Genomic DNA, 19,669 nt, shown 5'->3' on the forward strand with positions numbered 1-19,669 from the left:
ATAGAGTTGGTTAGCTTACAATGTGAATTGTTTTGAAAATAGCGGACGCGTGCTGAGCCCTTGCGAGTGAACATAATATCCCTCAAGTTTCCTCAACTTCAGAGCGTGCAAGCACAGGCACTACGTGTTTGCCTAGGCCTTCCGCGGAGCGCCTCAACAGCAGGAACCATTATAATGGCTCAAGACCATCCCATCACGACTTACATCAGCACCGACTCGCTTAGGGCCCATGTTCGTCATATTTCACGGATTCAATCAAGCTTTCTTGCCTGTCTGCCAGAACGACGACCACAGGCATCCTTCTCCAACGAGGTCAGCAAGTATCGTGCCTCCCTACCATCGGGGTTCACACTATCAGCACGTTCAACCTCAGCTTTGTGGTGTTTAAAACAACCTCAAGTGCGTCTTACGGTTCCAGGAATAAGAAAGAAGACCGACCTGCCTACCTTGGCCTTGAAGCAAGCAGCTCTGGATTGTTTGCACACTTTCTACTTTGACCGAGTCCACATATATACGGATGGCTCTTCCACCCAGACCAGCTCCACCGGGGCAGTGGTTATACCATCACGATCACTAAGCATCCGGTACAAGATTTCTCACTTGACAACATCGACCGGTTCGGAGCTTGTTGCCCTCCGAGGTGCCGTTGATTATATTAACAACCAACCGGCTAATCGGTGGGCAATATTCTGTGATTCAAAGGCGGCCTTACAATGTCTTCTGTCATCTCTTCGTCGCGGGTCCTGTGAACAACTCGTATCGGAGATACGAGAAATTCACCATCACATGATTGCGAAAGGGCACGACGTCGTGTTTCAGTGGCTGCCTGGCCATTGCGGTATCTCCGGCAACGACCTCGCTGCCGACGCTGCTAAGAAAGCACACGAAGGAGCAACCCTTGTTTCTATACCTTTATCGCGTACTGACGCAGCCCAACACTTAGGCAAGCTAGCGCACCGTATGACATTGGAAAAGTGGCACACACCTGATTTCAGTGAACATCGATTGCATTCCCTCGATCCATCTATGCAACTGCGGCTGTTACCAGGGCTTCCGCGTAATGAGGAAACAATGCTGTGCCGCTTACGCTTGGGCGTCGCATTCACGAATGCATATACATTTTTGATTGGAATGGCTGACAGCGCCGAGTGCAATGCCTGCGGTGTCGAAGAAACTATAGACCATCTACTGTGCTACTGCCCATCATTTGAAAATGAAAGACAAGATCTCTGCACAGCTCTCAACCAGTTAGATAGCAAACCATTCACCTTGAACAAGATCTTGGGACCATGGCCTCGCATATCGCAGCTACATAAGGCCACAAAAGCGCTGCTGCGATATTTGAAAGATACAGGATTGAGTCGGCGTCTGTAATCCGGACTGAGTGACTGAACGATATCCCCGGTGGACTTTCTCTTCTTTCTTTAATCTTTCCGTCCCCGTTTTCCCTTTCCCCAGTGTAGGGTAGCCAACCGGGCTCAGTCCTGGTTAACCTCCCTACCTTTCATTTATCATTTGCTCTCTCTCTCTCTCTCTCTCTCTCCCCTCAAGTTTCCATAGTACCATTTTTTTGTAAAGGGAGTTATGGAGTATAATTCGGTGCTGTCGCTGTGCCCCAGGTCAACATGCAGTAACTGATCCGGGAATATAACTCTATATAACTCTATAATATAACGATTTCGTGAGCCAAAGTGGTAATAACGGAATTGGTTAATTTGGACTTTTTACACTGAATTTGTACATACATCCGACCCTTTTACTTAATTCTACAGCTACTTTATTTTTATGGTCATTCCAGGACAAGTCTTCCTGGAACCACAAGCCCGAAAATTTCTGAACCTTAACTTGCTGCAGCGGCTCGCTCTCAAAGGAAACACTTAAGCTCATATGTCGTGGCTTATTGGTAGGTGCGAATAATATTTAGTTTTACTCGCGTTTAGCCGCAACTTGTTTCCTTTAAGGCAACCAGACAGATTACTTAGATACGTGTTTACTCTCCATACAAGGTAAGAAATTGAAGCACCAACAGAAACCTATTGGCGTCATCGGCATACGGAATTAATTTAGGAGAATCCGGAATGCGACCGGAATCCGGAATATGAGTCACAGTGGTCTTGTGGGACACCTTTGTTAATCTTAGCCCGCGAGGATGTCTCCTGATTAATAACTACATATTGGTAATGGTCTGTCAAGGTCAAGTAGTTTTGTAGTAACCTATTGGCAATTACCACGGCCGCCGTAGTCAGCAAGTTTTTCTAGAGGATGTTATCACACACAGTATCCAATGCTATATGGAATGCAACAAACAGTCCGAGCGTGTATAGTTTACCCTCAAAATTCTGTAGTATTTCATTTTTACAGCGAAGCTGTGTACCTCTACCATTCAAGGAAGTTTTCGTGTCGTTGTAAGCAAAAAAAAAAACTCCTCATACGTGGGCCGATACCGGCGATAGTGCAATACCGGGCCGACCCGCGGCGGAGGTGAAGCAGGCGTTAAGCACTCCCCATACGTGGGCCGATCCCGATGATGGTGCAATGCCGGGCCGACCCGCGGCGGAGGTGCAGTTCAGAATTAAGGGGGCCACATACACAGCTTCGCTGGTCATCCTTCTTAACCGAGTGGAAGGGGAACTGATTTCTTTTATATCGGGCAATGGAAGCTTGGTGGACTTGTCTTTTTGAAAGCCAAACTGGGCCTCACTTATGATATTGTACTCATTGAAAAACTTCTGTAATCTAAAATTAATAGTACTTTCAAAGACTTTGGACAGAATCGGAAGTACCGATAGTGATCGGTAATTAGCGATTTCTTGGTCATTTCCACCTCTAAAGACCGGGCACACACGAGCTACTTTTAATTGATCACGAAAAAAACGTCAGTAGGGAAGGTTAAATTAATGATGTGTGAGAACGCGGGTGATATCACATCAGCAACGTATTCTATTGGCATAGGTTTCATTTCATGCTGTCATGCGACACAATGGTTTTTAATTTTCGTTATTAATTCTTCACTTTCACGACATGAAATAGTATGCAAAACTATGTAGTTAGGTAAAACACGGCCATTTAACGATAATTTTGGATCATCGTCACCACATATCTCATCGCAATCATAGCTTGTAACGAATTAAGTAATTATTCGTTGCAGTTGCAACCTGTCTGTAGCCAAAAAGGCCGCCAGAGTTTGTCAGAATGTTAGGGATGTGGTTTTGGTTTATGCGACAGGAAAGATTTCTAACGTCGTTCCAAGTCCTCCTGGAATAATTACTTATTTTACAAAATAAATTCTTATGATATCAGAACATAGCATACCTTAGTTCACCATTTAGCTGGTTTCCGTACTTTTTCAACTCAATGAATAAATTCACGCTGCGTGTCTCTACGAATTCATGGTACATGTTGTTCTTCTTTGTTATTTATTCAAAAGCACACCAAAGGCAAATACTAAGATGAGGTGGACTATTTAAATACCATTCCAGAGACCTCGCAACGCTTGTTTCGTGCCAAAAAAGACTTAGTTTACAAGAAAATGTCATCTGAAGGGCTCGAATAGCTTTTTCAAAATTCAAATCTCCCGCCACCGAATCGGGGGATTGGTAACGTTACATGAGCCATACGTACCGAGCCAAGACAGAGCGAGGGATTCGCCACTGCAGCTGTTTTTTGGTCAAGTCGCGTAGACCATTCGGGCACTCCGTGACATCACATGGAAGTTGAATTCTCGGCTACTTGATGTTTGTGCGAGTTTCGCGAGCCAGCAAAACCAGCGCAGCACTACGCGATAACGAAACCACTGAAAGGCGAAAGCTTTGGCGGCGCTGAGTCGAGCGAAAACGAAACGTACAGACCACCCACGTCGTCGTCAGGGTTATCGCAATGAGTTCTTTTTTCTAAAGGTGCAATAGAACTGGACAAGCAGCATTTTATTTCGTCTTATAATACAATAAAGGATGTCTTGTGCAACGAGTGGTTGAGTACTAGTGATAGAATTTCACTGAGGAGTGCTTTTGTCATCGGGCAAGTACTTGAATGTCCCGGGGGAGTCTCTAATCGTGTCCTGCACTTACCTCAATTTCTCTATCATTAGGGCTCTGTTCGAAATAATATTGGTGCCTTAGAGACCCCCGAGCACTAAACTATCACTTTAGCTTGACTTAGTATTTGCCTTTAGTGTCCCTTTAAGTAAGGTATCAGTGATCCATGCTTTTTTAATTCTGTGACGTTATACGTTCTTCACAGATGCTGGGAAAGCTTCATCATAACATTTCATAAGTTTAGAGATGAGTAGGTGCTAAGCCAAGTTAGAATTCTTTTCTCTGAGCGTGTCATTACAATCTGTTTGGATAACACGATGCCTGAATATTTCTAGTGTCCTAGCGCTGATCTGACGTGACAGCACTTTTTCATTAGCTTCGCGACCATCATTGGAAGAAGGAAGGGTACAAAATATCGGCAAATGATCATTTACTTCTACTGCCAACACTCCAGCAACGCAATGCGTCGGTTGTATGTTCGTCAAACATATATCATGTAAAGTTGCATTCTGTGCAGTCAGAGGAGTTGCCTTAGAAATTACGTTTTTCCAAGGAAAATAATTTCCTAGTACATTTAGCTGCCATGATGCTGCATCCTATGATAGCATATCGATATTTATGTCACCCATTACCACAAATGAAAAGCCAGTGTGAAACAAGTATTCCAAAGCGTATTCCACGAAGTTAGCAAACCCATATTTACTCCCAGAGGGTGGTCTATAAACGAACGCAGGAAATGCTTTATGTAGGCATATCATAAGGCACTCTACAACTTTGTTACTAATATAAAATTGTGAGATAATTTCATATTTTAATTATTGCTTAACCTAAAGAGCAGGACCGCCTCCTCTCCCTAACGGAAGCACTAGGTCGTTGTAAATATAGTTTTCAAGTTGTGGTGCATCTTCGCCTACAGATAGCCATGTTTGTGAGAACAACAGTAAGTCAAAACTAAATGAAAAGGTGCCAAATATATCAAGGATCATATGTGTCCTATTGTGCATACTGCGGGAGTTTAGATGAGTCGCTTATGCGCCTGCGCGCATCCCTAAGTAGTCTGTTTAAAGAACAGTTATCATGATAATCATCGCTAGGCACTGCGCTAACAGTGTTCATGAAACTTACGCGAGCGTCTGTCAGTTTGGCCTTATTCCGATACCCCGTTTATTCTCCAGCAGTTTCTCCCGCTTCTGCGGTCATCTTATCGAGGTCGTTTGTGTTTCTTATTTACAGTACAGGTGAGCCCTCGCTTCTACGCGCAAAGACCTTGCCCGCTAATGTGCAAACAACTTTCCACCGGATTTCCTTCTTTCTCGGTATAGCTGACCCAAGAAGCTGGTCTAATTAGCATAACGGCGTTGCAACCGCGTTTCTCCGTTTCTCTATACGAGTTTCGCGGCGTTTTTCGCAATTATGCCAAACACAGCAGCACACAAAGAAAAAAAAGCAGTCCAATTTTTTTATATTTTTTTATCAGTGGCCGTCCACCGCTCCATACACGCGCACATTAGTGTTTATACATGGCCCACCTAAACGTGCAAACATATCCTCAATGTCATATATTAAGAAAATTGCTCCAGTGGTATATGTATGCAGTTTCATATTTAGTTGATATTTAGATACACGGATATCAAAAAAACATCTCTTTGGACTCCAGGACTAAAAGCTGCAATCAGCAGCTTGACAAAAAAAAGTTATGCTTGATCCCTCTTTCAAAGGAATCGGTAGAACACGAAAGTAAAACGTGTCTTCACCGAAGCTGCATCACCCCCCACAGTGGTTTCGCGGCTATGCTGTTGCACTGCTAAGCACAAGGTCGCAGTGGCAGTGGATTGTTTGAAAAACCAGTTATTCATCAACACACATTTTACTTCGCCCAGACTTTAACCATAATGCCCCCTTCCTCACTCTCTCACCGTCCTCTCTCTCTCACCTCTCTCTATCTCTGTCTCTTGTTTTTATTAAAATTGAACTCGGTTGCCTTCACACTTCTTCTAGAACTGTGGTATAATTGCTGTGTTGTTCGTAAAACTCATTTATGGAGCTCCAGATCGCATGCATGCGCAATTTATTGTGAAGGCCGTAATTAGTCCCTACACTTTGAACTATTTCTACGCATTACTCATAACGGACCCCTTATTTTCCCCAAATATAAACAAGGTGCCCTGTTTTTGGTTATCCGATGAGGCAGGAGAAACAAACTACGAACCTCGTATGGCATGAAATTAGGGAGACAAACGAGGTCTCAATAATAATTTGCAAAACTTTTGTTTCAGGCAGAAACCTGATAATTTCGCAACACATTACACTTCAAATTCTCTACGTCGGAATTTGAAATAGGTGTCTCGTGCAGTTCCATTAGGAATCTGGGAAACATTTCGAATAACGACAGCATCACACCCTGGAAAGCTTTAATAAGTCACTTTCTACAAAGGCTGCGATTAACCTACATAGAATAAACATTCATCGCTTGTCACTCACATGCTTCCTCCTTCACCAAAATATAGATGCGTATCGCATAGCTCACCGAGGAGACAGGGGGAAAATATCTGCAAGACCTGCATACGCAACAGGAAGAAAGCAGATTACAATTCAATTCCTTGTAATTGTACTTCATTAAATGCACTTCATTGAAAAATGTACTTCGTTAGAGGTAACAATTACTGCCCCACCAAAGTGACTCAGAAATTAAACAAATCTAATCGATTCCTGGAACGTAACTTTCCCGCGAACTTTTAACATTGCACAGATACAGTAAATAGAACGAGCTGGCCTTTGCGTCCTCAGCAGCCCTTCACATATTGTTTACCTTCACTAACAAATGCCTTCGTCCTGGGTTTTTTTTTTTTAGTTTTCGTCGGTCCTCTTCCCTCGTTTTCTTGTGAAGGTATCATGGGCAACGCTTAACACTTGCTCGATGCGCGCACTGGAGGGAAGGGCAGCGTTGTAATATACGAACACCATGCGCGCTAGGGTTACTCAATGCCGTGATGCTCGGGCGTGGGTCGTCTATGAAGCACACCGCTTCATTGTTGCAGGGGCTCGAACAAGGCGCTCCGGGTAGGGACAGTGAAAAGATGAAAATATTGTACGTGAATGATTGCCTGGCATTAAGGTCCGACGTGGCTGTCACTACCGAAACATACCAGAAACAGTTCATTAACACGGCCAACACCCGGTGGAACGTTATCAGATGAGGAAGCAAAGATGGAACAGCCGGGTTTGTCTGTCTGAACATGCACAGGCTACTACGCTGCACCACAGCAGGCTCTGCGGCTATTGTAGCTCTGAATTAATTCAAGTGCTGAAACTGGCTTCGCCTGTTACAACTTGTCCAATCAATAATGTAAATAATTGGTTGCATGTAATTAGTTACTGGAGAAAGTATTTGAATTGCAGCGCGTTACTGAGTAAAAAGGTAATCGATCAATTACAAAACCGGTAGTAAACTATCATTGACAAAAAATTATGGGGTTTTACATGTAGGGGGAACTCCGGAAATGTGGACCGCCTGGGGTTCTTTAAAGTGCACCTAAATATAAGTACACGGGTGTTTTCGCATTTCGCTCGCATCGAAGTGCGGCCGCCGTGGCAGGGATTCGATCCCCTGACATCGTGCTTAGCAGCCCAACACCACAGCCACTAAGCATCCAAGGCGGGTAAATTATCATTAAATACAAGTCATGATTACATGTGATTCATTACGTGAACGTTTGGCAACTATACATGCCTTGCATAACTCACAAAAACTGAAAGTGAGTATTCAATATATATTTTTAAAGCACATCAGTACCATACACAGTTTTAACTTTTAGTACACGTCACCCTTAAAGTTCTCCCTACTTCCACGAAATATTGAATCTCAGGCATCTTTAGGTACTGCGAGAAAAGCGGGGAAACTTCTGAGTAGTTTCATATAACACCTTTAAAGAGGCTGAAACCGAGGGCTCAATTGTTACTTCTTGAAGGGGCAGCGCAATAAGACGAAGATAGAAGGCAGGGACACACGGGACATCGCTGATGGAAGGGTAGTCCAAGCGCTGTTCCACATCCAATCGGCTATATGATAGGATGTCTTACGCCTTACGTCCTTTAACATGTTCAACCAGTACCAACTCACCCAAATGTCGATCCTTCTATAGTTAATCGTTACTCACATCTCAAGCTTTGCCTTCCTATTGTCCTTAACATTCCCAATTGTTTCTAAAAATGTAAATTTAGGGAGTGTTTTAGTTCTGTCAGAAAACGGTTAAGACTGGTATATAATGTTTGCGAGCACGACTAGTCGCATTAACGTCTTCGTTGCAAAGAAAGAAAAGACATGTGCTCGTGTCACTGCTTTGTAGAAACAGTCTAAAAATAAAACTGACAGACGACGTCATAAGCGACGCCTGTCCATGAATAAAAATTTCATGGTGACACAATTGCACAATCAAATTTGACATCATCATCAATTACACAATCAAATTCTACAGACACAGTTGTAATAGGCTTTAAGAGCTTTTTGATGGCGGTAAGAGATTGAAAATGCAATGCTATGTCGACTATCTCTGGACACAGATTCAATAGTTCCAGTATTTGATAATACGACGATTTAAACGCGCATAAAAAAGTCGCAGAAGACGGATCCTCGCTCTCCACTGCTCAATACGTAAACATGCCCCAAATTATAAGGACACAATAGTGGCGGCATGCAGTAACGAAAGGCTCAGAAGAATGGTTGTAGAAGCGTAAAGTATATGCTCTCAGGAAAAGACGGAATAGTTTAAGTTCAGCGCCGATTGCGCTAACCGACAGGCGATTGTCTTTTCTGGCCGGCCAGCAAAAATCCGAGTAGCCGGATCCAATGATTAGCGCCTAGGCAAGGTGCGAACTGATAAAAATGCACGTGTCAAGCAGCACTTAGGCACGTTCGTCATACTTTTGTCTACAAATTTTTGGGTTTCGTTTTCGATTTGTCCTTCTTTCCTGTGCTGCACGTATGTTGTCCGCATTGGCGATTCTGCTGACGGTTTCGCTCCTCGAGTGTTCTCTTCTAATAACTCAGGTGATAGAAGCGCTTGATCGTCCGTACTCGTGCTCACGTTTTGGATCTGTCTTAAGGATGCAGTGCTGTATTCTAATTATGCTATTCCACCTAGCGCCAACGCACCCCTTAATCGATTTCACGCCGTAAGACACGTAATTGTTGGGCGAGGCTGAATAAAATACTTCATCTGAAACCACCCTCGCGATTAGGTTAAACACTTGGCATTATTCAAGCAGCAATAGCTAAACCTTCTTACGGGGCAACTGCCCAGCACCACCCTTCTCGGCAGTACGGAAGTGCTAGAGGCGCGAAAGACAATCCTCTCTGGCCAAGCAAGGGTTACGTAATAACGAAACGGATGGATACATCTCCTTATTTTTTTTTCATCTTCAAAACTTCTCTATCTGCCTTGTACCGGTACCTATTCCTGTAACAGATCCGTTCGTATCAATCTTTTCCCCCTTTTTTTTTATACCAATGCTCCAACCGTACGTTTCGTATCTCGACTGCTTAGCGGCTGATGCGTCCATTCACTTTAAATCCAAACGCTTCTGGAAGCTGTGCGCTACCTGCGGGTCTCACTGGGTGAAGCCCTTCGCACTCCACTAGGACATGCTGATTGGTCTCCAGATTCTTGATGCAGCATACACGTGCTTCAACTTAGTGCGAATATTTGCTCCGGAATGTTTTTGTCCTTAGGCAACCAGCTCGAGCCTCAAATAACAAGGCCCTTTATGCTATCGTACCGATTTTCCCTTGTAATTTCTTGCTTTCCATTCTTGTAATTCACCGTGATCTTTTATGTTTACATTCTTTGCATACAATTCGCTGTCACTGTTTCTCTCACTTTCTTTCTGATGTGCCCTGGTTGTCTATCTACACTTCGAATTACCCAGTACTTGGTTGCTAACTTTCTTGACCTCTTCCTACATTCTGTGTACACGCTTTTCAGGTACAAATACTTTATTTAGTAAATACTTTAATACCATTTATTTTCATCTATGTTCCTGACTGTTTATTCAAAACTAATTTTGCTCTGCGCTTCTCTCACTTCAGAAGAGGCCCAACCCATCTCACTCTGCACTGTCTCATTTGTGGTTCCGCGGGCTCCCAAAGCCAACCGGCCTACCTATCTTTGGATAACTTCCAACCGCGACAAGGTATCCTATTTTAAGCACAGAATGCCATCTGCGAACGTTAGCGCTGGCACCATTACTCTTTCGGAGATACCACGCACCACCTCATACTTATTGCGGCCCCAAAGTGATCTGTTTCATTATTGCAGCATTCCGCTTCCCCTTTATTTTCAGATTATCTTGGTGGGCGCTTGAGTAAGTATTCTCTTCATTTATGTATATGCTGAGGTAATTATATTGCTTGACTATAAGTAAGACTTGCTGTTGAATTGGCACCACGTAATTACTCGTCTAATGCATCATAATTCCCGATTTCTCTGTTCTAAACTTAAGCCCTGGATTTGACGCTGCGTGGTCACAGATATTTGCAAGCGTCTGTACATTTCTTGCATTGTCCTCTCGTACCAGTATGTCATCCGTATACATCGGTCCGGGGATTTTCTCTTGCACCATTTGTACGTTACTCCCATGTAGGGTAAATCAATCCCCAAGTCACTGTTTTCCAGTCGTATTTCCGTGTCCTTAACTTAAAGCGTGAACAACAATTGAGACAGAGGGCACCCTTACTTCAGTCCATGTTGAATTTCCACCACTTCGTTACATTTTCAACCTTCCCATACAACTTGTATTTGGTCGTCGCTAATACCTCGGTAAGCAGCTCCACAAAATCGTCATCTTTCTCTTCGTGCTTAAGAATATCCCCTAACAATTCGCTGTCTACGTCATCGTAGGCTCCTTTAATATCTAGAAAGGCCATCGATAAAGGTCTATTCTGAGCTACTGAGGTCTCGATGTCCTGAGTAGTACAAACATATCGCCTAAGCACCTGCCTCGCCTGAACCCATTTTGCAGTTCCCCCAGTACATCATTTTTCTGCACCCACTTCAACATTTCCATTTTATGGTTTGTATTACCATTGGATATATCATCGACGTTACTGTAAGTGGCATGTACAAGTTTGCCTTATTCTTATCACCTTTGGCTTTGTAGACGAGGTTCATCTTGTTTTCACGCCATACAACCGGAATTTTCTTCGTTCTAATCACTTTCTCTATGGCATTAGTGAGCAGTGTCTTCCTCTTTGGACTGAGGTTTTTAAATAACTGTATCGGAATTTCATCGAGTCCTGCTGCCGTGTTATTAGAGACATTTTCTTCTTCTTTATTCTAGTAAATGTTTTCTACGCTCAATTTGGTTTTCTCAGGCTTTCCTGTTGATTGCTGGATCTGTTTGAGCCTGAATAAGGCTTTATTATGGGATGTTGTTGTTGGAGCGCATCGTCTCTTTCGAAGATGTTACCATCTTCATCCGGTATAGCCGTTTGCAAATCTTTAGATGAAGCTTCGAGTGCTCTAACCTTCATTCCAGAATATTTTTGGGTGTCTTTGTTTCTTTTTGCGAATGTTATGCACCCAACGGTTCACTTGGGCCTTTAATTTGGTCTTGCGTGAGCTCACTCGCCACCTTTCTTCTTTTCTCGCTATTTGTTCCATCTGAGGAGCACCTCTTCTTCGTGTATCCCAACCTTTTGGCTTCTCGATGATCCCTAGTTGCGTGCTTACGCTATTCTACAGCTTAGGTTATGTGCTTGTTCCACCACTTACGTGCTTTCCTCTTTCCAATTCAACTATTTTTTTGCCGTGTCTGTCTTATCTCCTGCTACATAACGTCTACCAGTTTATTATATTCCCAGATTATTGTACGAAACGCCTCCATTTTCTTCTCTGTGTTTTTTGCTGTCTCTGTTTCCTCCCCTCCTTCCTATCTTCCATTTCTGTGTTGCTGTCACCTCCCTTCTGAAGAGTAGGCAGGCTTTGGCCCCTTCCGATGACAGCTGCCAGCCCGCTCCTCACTTTGCCTTTCCTGGTAATTGTATATATGTGTTCAAAACAAATAATAATAATTTGCTTTTCATCCATATTTAGAAATTTTGATGCTATCGGTTCGTGTTTTGCATTAGTAGCTCTCCCAAATATTCAGGTTAAATGTTTGTGATCGCTACCCAGGCTATCGCTTCCATGTTCACCGCCGTGGTTGCTCAGTGGCTATGGTGTTAGGCTGCTGAGCACAAGGTCGCTGGATCGAATCTAGGCCACGGCGGCCGCATTTCGATGGGGGCGAAATGCGAAAACACCCATGTACATAGATTTAGGTGCATGTTAAAGAACCCCAGGTGGTCGACATTTCCGGAGTCTTCCACTACGGCGTGCCTCATAATCAGAAAGTGGTTTTGGCACGTAAAACCCCATAATTTAATTTAATTTTTTTTATCATCATTTGGTCTAGTCGTTCTCAGACCGTTTCTGAGGCTAAGGCGTAGTCAATACATGACTGCTTGTTTCCGCATTGCCACGTTACCTGTACATAAGGCTTATTACATGGCCTATCCAGTTTTTCTGGACACATAGCAACTAGCGCCTCAAGCGGCCATGGAAAGAGTGGGTTTTTCGCGAATAATTCAATGTACAGGTCGCAAATTAAAAAAAAAAACTTCAGGTGACGAATATGATCTAGAAGACAAGCCCGACGAGTCAAATGCAGTGATTATGCTGCGGAAAGCTGGAATTTCGTTCCCAAAGCGCTTAAAGATTCAGCAATGGAAGCATGTGGAAACGACGAAAATTTGTACTGGATTTTCGAGACATTTCGGCAACAGCGCCCGCGTTTCGATGAGGGCGAAATGCAAGAACGCCCGTGTACATAGATTAAGGTGCACGTTAATAAACCCCAGGTGGTCAAAATTAATCCGGAGTCCCCCACAACGGCGTGACTGATAACTGAACGTCGACTACACTTTTGAGTCCCTAAGACATTTTAGAACCTGCTCCCTGCTCTCGCCGTCATCAGGCGAAGTCAACGAGTTAATAACTAAATGAACTATCTTTTTATATGTACCGCTGTTGAAAATTTCATAGTTTGATCACTGATCTGCGGGAAAGACGGAATAGAAACAAAATACAGGAAAATTATCCCAGGACGTCCCACTATCTAGAGTTGTCCGTGATAGCATGCAAAGCTAGCAGCTGCTAGAGTTAGGTCAATCATTGAATTTTAATCTCGGCGCATAAAAGCTACAGCCCGGCTATTGCATCAGCGAACATTTTTTGATGATAGCCACGACCAACATAGCACACCACACGTATCTGAGCGACAATCCCATCTGATATGATGTGAATTAGTCCTTTGCAATGTCAACTCTCTCCCTATTTTCTCAATAAATCAGCCAAGTAATCTTTTCTACGGACGCCTTTGGGAAAGAAAGCGTTTGCTGTGGTATAATAGGAACACATCTAGGCAGAACTAAATGAATAGTCGATAGTTCATCAATAGTCAGCAGTTGCATGATTTCTTGATGTATAACAAGCCCTGTGAAATACATTTTGGGGGACACAATAGCAACTAAACCCTGCCATGGTCATAAATACGGTCTACTATGAAGACGCGAAAATTAGTAAAAAGAAATAATTTGACCACTGTCAGCCAAGACTCTAGTAAATGAGTTGCGTCTGCAGCATAGGTAAAAATAAGACGTTGAACATCTGTTCAACAGAGCTGCAATTGCAAACAGAGCAAACAGAATCTGCAAACAGAGCTGCAATTTCATTGGAGAATTTTCAACTCCGCCATGCATGATTACTTCAAGCCATGGAGAAGAGGTTCTTTCAGAAGGCCTATTTCAGTACCTCAATCTTCTTCATGCTCGGAGAACCCTCCTTGCTTTCTGCCTGAGGGTGTTCAGACCTTGTTGGCGAGAAATTAGAAGCCCTGCGCTTCTGCGCCATGTTCACGATTTCTACATATGTGCTAACAAGAGCTCTAGGCGTGCTAGCGATATCATTTTTCGTTGGTATCATTCTGGGTGATTCATGCGAAACAGGTGGTACGAAGGGAATACCAGAAGCTGTAGGAGGGTGAGCTGAAGGCTGTTCGATACACAGGAATATGAACTTTAGCAAAAAGAACCTGCGATATTCCATCAGAAAATGTAGTCAGCAAGTGATCCACTACGCCACTCAGTGACCTCTTCCCAGCTGCGACTGCAGACGTCATTATAGTCTTTTCTAGCACTTCATCAGATAGCCTCACTACGTCAGCCTATGTACGTTTTCTGTACTCTGAAAGTAGAAAAGCGTCTATATTAAAACACCTGTTACGACATCTTAGCACTCAATCATATGTGGAAAGAGAGCAACGTGCTCTCTGGGATGCGTGACGCTGCTATATCCGACCGTACGCTTATATTTCCTTTACTTCCAGTTATGACATCGGCCACGACCCCAGAAACAGCCCCGACAAGCACGAAATAACTATGCCCTATTGCGAAATAAGCTTGAGCGTACGCATGGCAAGTTTCGGTGCAGTGAATTACCTAAGGCCGGATTTTCGAAGTTTACCTGTGCTTTCACAAACGTACTATCCAAGTGTACAACATATTCAGACCACAAATATGAGCAACCGCTCGGCCGTTGCACGACTTGTGATATAGCTGATGTGGCAGCAATAACATACACGTGGCATAGCCATAGCCAAGAACAACAATTGCTACCAACAATAGTTTCGCGTATCGACAAAATGGTATCTATGACAAGAAAACGGTGGAAAATGAATTTAATACCTTTCAAATGCAACAGGCAGAGAGAAACGCGGAGAAAATTAGGAATGCAATCATTAGCGTGTTAAGAAAGACATCTAACGAACATACTGCTAGTGGTAGGGTTGATTCAAATACGATCTAAAAGTTCAACAGCTCCTTTGTAAAAACGGGCTCCCAACTCAGCCAGCTGTCCCTTAAATATACTGAGATAGATGTGCAACCCATGCTATATAATTTTACTCCAGACGCTAGAGATGAGACAGAGATTACTGCGGCGGTCTCTGGAATGGCCAATCACAATACATCTGGCTATGGTGAGATGACTTTAGAGTTGCTTAAAGACTTGTTAGTGCCGACAATGAGCAGGCTATTCAATTATGCTATTCAAGAAGGTGCATGTTCGCATGCTATAAATGTAAAGAAACGCCCTCCTAATTTATAAAAGATGGTTACTGATGCTGGTTGTTATACCGGCCAGTACGGGTATTGGGCATTATAAGCACATAATTTGTGTTGTCATTTGTTAGAGTTATTTGTGCACGTTTATGTAAGCACCTAGATGCTAGCAATGTTATTACTTCTTCCTAGCATGGCTTTAACACTCATCTATACACATCATTCGCAGTTATGGATCCAAGGCAAGTCATCTTTAATTCATTGCACAGCGGTAACGTATCAGTAGATTTAATTTTAGACCTCAAGAAGGCTTCTGGCACTGTCATACACTCTATCCTGTTGTACAAGTTGGTACATTCTGGTTTTAGAGGAAAACCTTGCACTGTCCAATTATTTGTTCAACCGCAAGCAGTATGTCAGTGTGAATGGTTTCTCTTCTTCACACCGGCACTTCTAACAAGTTTTCCTGAAGGTTCCGTTTTAGGGCTTACTTTATTTTCACTGTATGTCAATGATTTCCGCCGTGTTTAAGCAGTCTGAAAACTGTAATGTACACTGATAATACCGCATTTATTTTTCTTAGAAAATCTGTAAACGATATTCTTTTAATCATAAACTGAAAACTATCACAAAACAAACTAGCCTTACACTAAGTAGTTCTAAAACAAAATGCTTCCGGTTTCGCTCAACAAATAAACGCGTTAATACGGCACCTGCTACAGGTTTACTTTGATAACTGTTTTTGGAAGAGGTTGATTCTGTAAAATATCTAGGCATTACATTACACTGTAAGCTCAGATGGAAAGTGTATATCAGTCATCATCATCATCATCAGCGTATTTTAGGTCTACTGCAGGACGAAGGCCTCTCCCTGCGATCTCCAATTACCTCTGTCCTGCGCCAACCGATTCCAGCTAGCCCCTGAGAATTTCTTAATTTCATCACCCACCTAATCTCACGCCGTCCTCGATTGCACTTCACTTCTTTTGGCACCCATTTTGTAACCCTAATGGTCCACCGGTTATCTAACCTACGCATTACATGACCCGCCCAGCTCCATTTCTGTCTCCTAATCTCAATTAGAATATCGGCTATCCCTGTTTGCTCGCTGATCCACACCATTCTCTTATTGTCTCTTAATGTTACACCTAATATACTTCGTTCCATCGCTCTTTGCATGGTCCTTAACTTGTTCTCAGGCTTCTTTGTCACTGTCCAAGTTTCCGCCCCATACGTCAGCACCGGTAAAATGCACTGATTGTACACCTTCCTTTTCAATGATAATGGTAAGCTTCGAGTCAGGAGCTGACAATGTCTGCCGTATGCGCTCCAACCCATTTGTATTCTTCTATGAATTTCCTTCTCGTGATCAGGGTTCCCTGTGAGTAACTGACCTTAGTAAACGTACTCCTTCACAGACTCTAGAGGCTGACTCGCGATCTTGAACTCTTGTTCCCTCGCCCGGCTATTCATCATTATCTTTGTCTTCTACATATTATTCTTAACCCCACTCTTACTCTCTTTCTGTTGAGGTCCTCAATCATTTGTTGTAACTCATCTCCAGAGTTGCTGAACAGGACAATGTCATCTGAAAACCAAAGGTTACTGAGATATTCGTCGTTGATCCTTATTTCTAAGCCTTCCCAGTTTAATGGCTTGAATACTTCTTCCAAGCATGCAGTGAATAGCATTGGAGAGATTGTGTCACCTTGTCTGACCCCTTTCTTTACAGGTATGCGAAGTTTGAAGTTTATTTGTCCTGCCTACTTACAGACAGGACAAGTCTTCCTAATTTTCTTGTAGAGTGTTAAGGTAGCTGTGTAATCTCTTTAGATATTTTCCAAGTTATTTACGTAAGCGGCCTGTACTCCTCGATTACGTAAAGCCTCTATGACTGGTGGTATCTCCACTTAATCAAATGCCTTTTCGTAATCTATAAAATCTATCAGTAGTCTGCGTATAATTAGCAACATCATGCTTTTCATGATGCATGCGTCATCATGCATCCCGACCATTTCGATACCCCGTCTTAAAAAATTACTTATTACGATATCTTTCACTGTCACCGAACATACTACTGTGAATCGTGGGGTTCTACAGTTCGGTCTCATTTAGGACCCATCATGCCACTCTTAGAAGGGGCTTTACGCATTATGATGTTCCGTACTGTTCCTCACTTGAACAAATATTTTTTCATGATCTTCGAACACACCCATTCATGTCTGACTTTGAAGCAATGGCGTTAAGAACCAGTGACATTATATACAATAATCATCCATTACGCATTGCCCTGTTTACTGTACCAACGAGTAACACTTTAGAAACGCAAACAAGATGCATTTTATTTTGTCTGCCACGCGCAACGCATACGGCAGAGGTGTTTTAGAACATTATGAGGTAAATATACAGAAAGCAATACCAGTTGACATTAAAATAGCGACCTTTTCTGAAGCAATGAAGATTATATTTGGCAAAAATTTGATGTCATTAATGTTACCTATGGCATCGTAGTGTTCTTGTATATGAAACTGTTTTATTTATTATTCTTTGTTTGTTTTTGCACGTTTTTGTTCTTTCGATCTCTATTTTGGCTCTATTTTGATGCGAATGTTATGTGAGTGATTTCTTAAATATGGTTTTATTACGGTAATCACTTGAATGCGTTATATATTCAATGTGTTGCTTAATCTTATATGTAATGTGCTGCAAATTGTGTGTGATCATGAGCCTCCACTAGCTACAGCTATTGGCCCAAACAGTTTTCTGGTGTGCTTTGCTTTTGTTTTGATCGAATAAAATAACATGAAAATTGCTGGCCGATAAAAGCCTGGTTTGCGCGTTCCCAACCAGTGTACGGGTTCTATGCCATCCAACTGAGTTTTGAGATGGCTGGAAAAGGAACCTCTGTGTCATTTTATTCAGATATAGCGCAGTCCTCACGATCAGGTCGGGTAGGAAGCCTTTAATAAGATTGTGCAGCCTCATTCCATTATTCATTTTATCAACCACGCCTACGAGCTCGGCATTTGTGTAAGAGAGGCTCTTTAGAACCTGTATGGAATCGGCGACAGAGTTAAGGTGGCGCCCGAAATCAGATGGACAAGGCATGTTCTGTTCGAGAACCCAATCGCAGAGGTTATACTAGGGAAATCTTTTAATGCGAAAACATTATATGCTCCTTAAAGCAGAAAATCGGGCGTCCGGCGTTAACATCCGACAGTACGAAAACCCACGTGACCAAGCGATGACGCCACGCTCCCGGCGCTGGACCTGCTGCGGCTCACACTGCGAAATCCCACGGTGAACAGCCATGGCATCGGACGAACAGCGTAGTCCATACCCAAAAAATTGACTTTGCGCAAATTCGAAGCTTGAGTTGACCCACGTTCAAAATCGACCTGGCCAGCTTCCAAAATTGGCTTGGCCCAACATGAAAATCTGGGTCGCCCACACTCACAATAGACTTTGCGCAATTCAAGCACATCACCACGTGAAAAATTTCACGCGGAAGAGTCTACAGCTTTCGCATTCAATGTCCGCAAGGAGACTGAAGTGCCTCTGTAACTTTTCTTCATTTCTTCAAGCGCGCTCGTCTCCCTGTACAATTCCTTCACCAGTGGAACGACCAGGGTTTGACTCGACGTACCCCGCGCAAAGCAACAAGAGAGCAAGACACGACAACAACAGCAAATATGGCTTGGGACTCGCGACACAAATACGCTCCGCACCATTTCCAAACCGTTCTGAGCGGATGTGCACTACAATGATTCTCGGGAGGAATGAACCGACACGCGGACGCTAGGTATAAACAACACCTATTTACACAACCGTAAAAGGGGGAATTTCTGACGAGAAAGATACAGGTCCATAGCAGAAAAGAAACCAATTCACCTACCTACAAAATTCAAAGGCACAGCTTTTCACGATCTGTTTGATGCCGCAGATTCTGAGCGGCAGCAGTTGCCTCTCGTGTAGTCTCCGGTCGCGCTACCGTTATCTGACGTCAGAGAATAGCTTGGTAATATACGACCGAGGCTTGAGTACTTGTTCCTCGCTGTGCAGCGGTTGCAGCACGTGTCCGACGACGGGACAGGAAACGGGCGACGACTTCACTAAATGCAAAGGCCCAGCTTAGCAGTTGTGTTTGATGCCGCAAATCCCAAGCGACTGCACCTGCTGCACTTGCCCTTGCCTTTTTGCTGCACTGCTGCACTTGCCCTTGCACTTGCCCTTGTCTGCGGTGGCGCTGCCATCCTGTTACGTCATAATCTTGCTAACGCAGGAGCGACGCTTGCGCACTTGTTTCTTGTTGTGTAGCGGTTGCAAGTTGCAACATATGTCCAACGATGCGGCAGGAAACAGGACCAGTCTACGATATGCAAAGGCACAGCTTAGCACAATCTGCAGATCAAACGCGCATCTAGGAATTTACGTGGAGCGAAGCTTTTGTGAAGCGGTTAATCGAACCCTATAAATGTGC

General features: G+C 43.3%; 1 protein-coding gene across 7 annotated transcripts in view; it reads right to left on the reverse strand.

The window, feature by feature from the left end:
- The window catches only part of LOC135905831 (cholesterol 7-desaturase nvd-like), a 61,801-nt gene extending 42,419 nt beyond the window's left edge, over positions 1–19,382 (reverse strand). For 5 of the 7 annotated variants that reach the window (XM_065436900.1, XM_065436871.1, XM_065436880.1 and 2 more), the window contains exons 1-2: positions 19,085–19,382; positions 6,516–6,592 (exon numbers count right to left, since the gene is read on the reverse strand). The gene's annotated coding sequence lies outside the window, so the exon portion shown is untranslated. The remainder of the gene's footprint in view (positions 1–6,515; positions 6,593–19,084) is intronic. The other 2 variants (XM_065436890.1, XM_070520711.1) reach the window with 1 other exon arrangement.
- Between the last annotated feature and the right edge of the window lie 287 nt (positions 19,383–19,669).

The sequence above is a fragment of the Dermacentor albipictus genome, chromosome 1, assembly GCF_038994185.2.
Source record: "Dermacentor albipictus isolate Rhodes 1998 colony chromosome 1, USDA_Dalb.pri_finalv2, whole genome shotgun sequence".
In the NCBI taxonomy this organism is placed as follows: Eukaryota; Metazoa; Arthropoda; class Arachnida; order Ixodida; family Ixodidae; genus Dermacentor; species Dermacentor albipictus.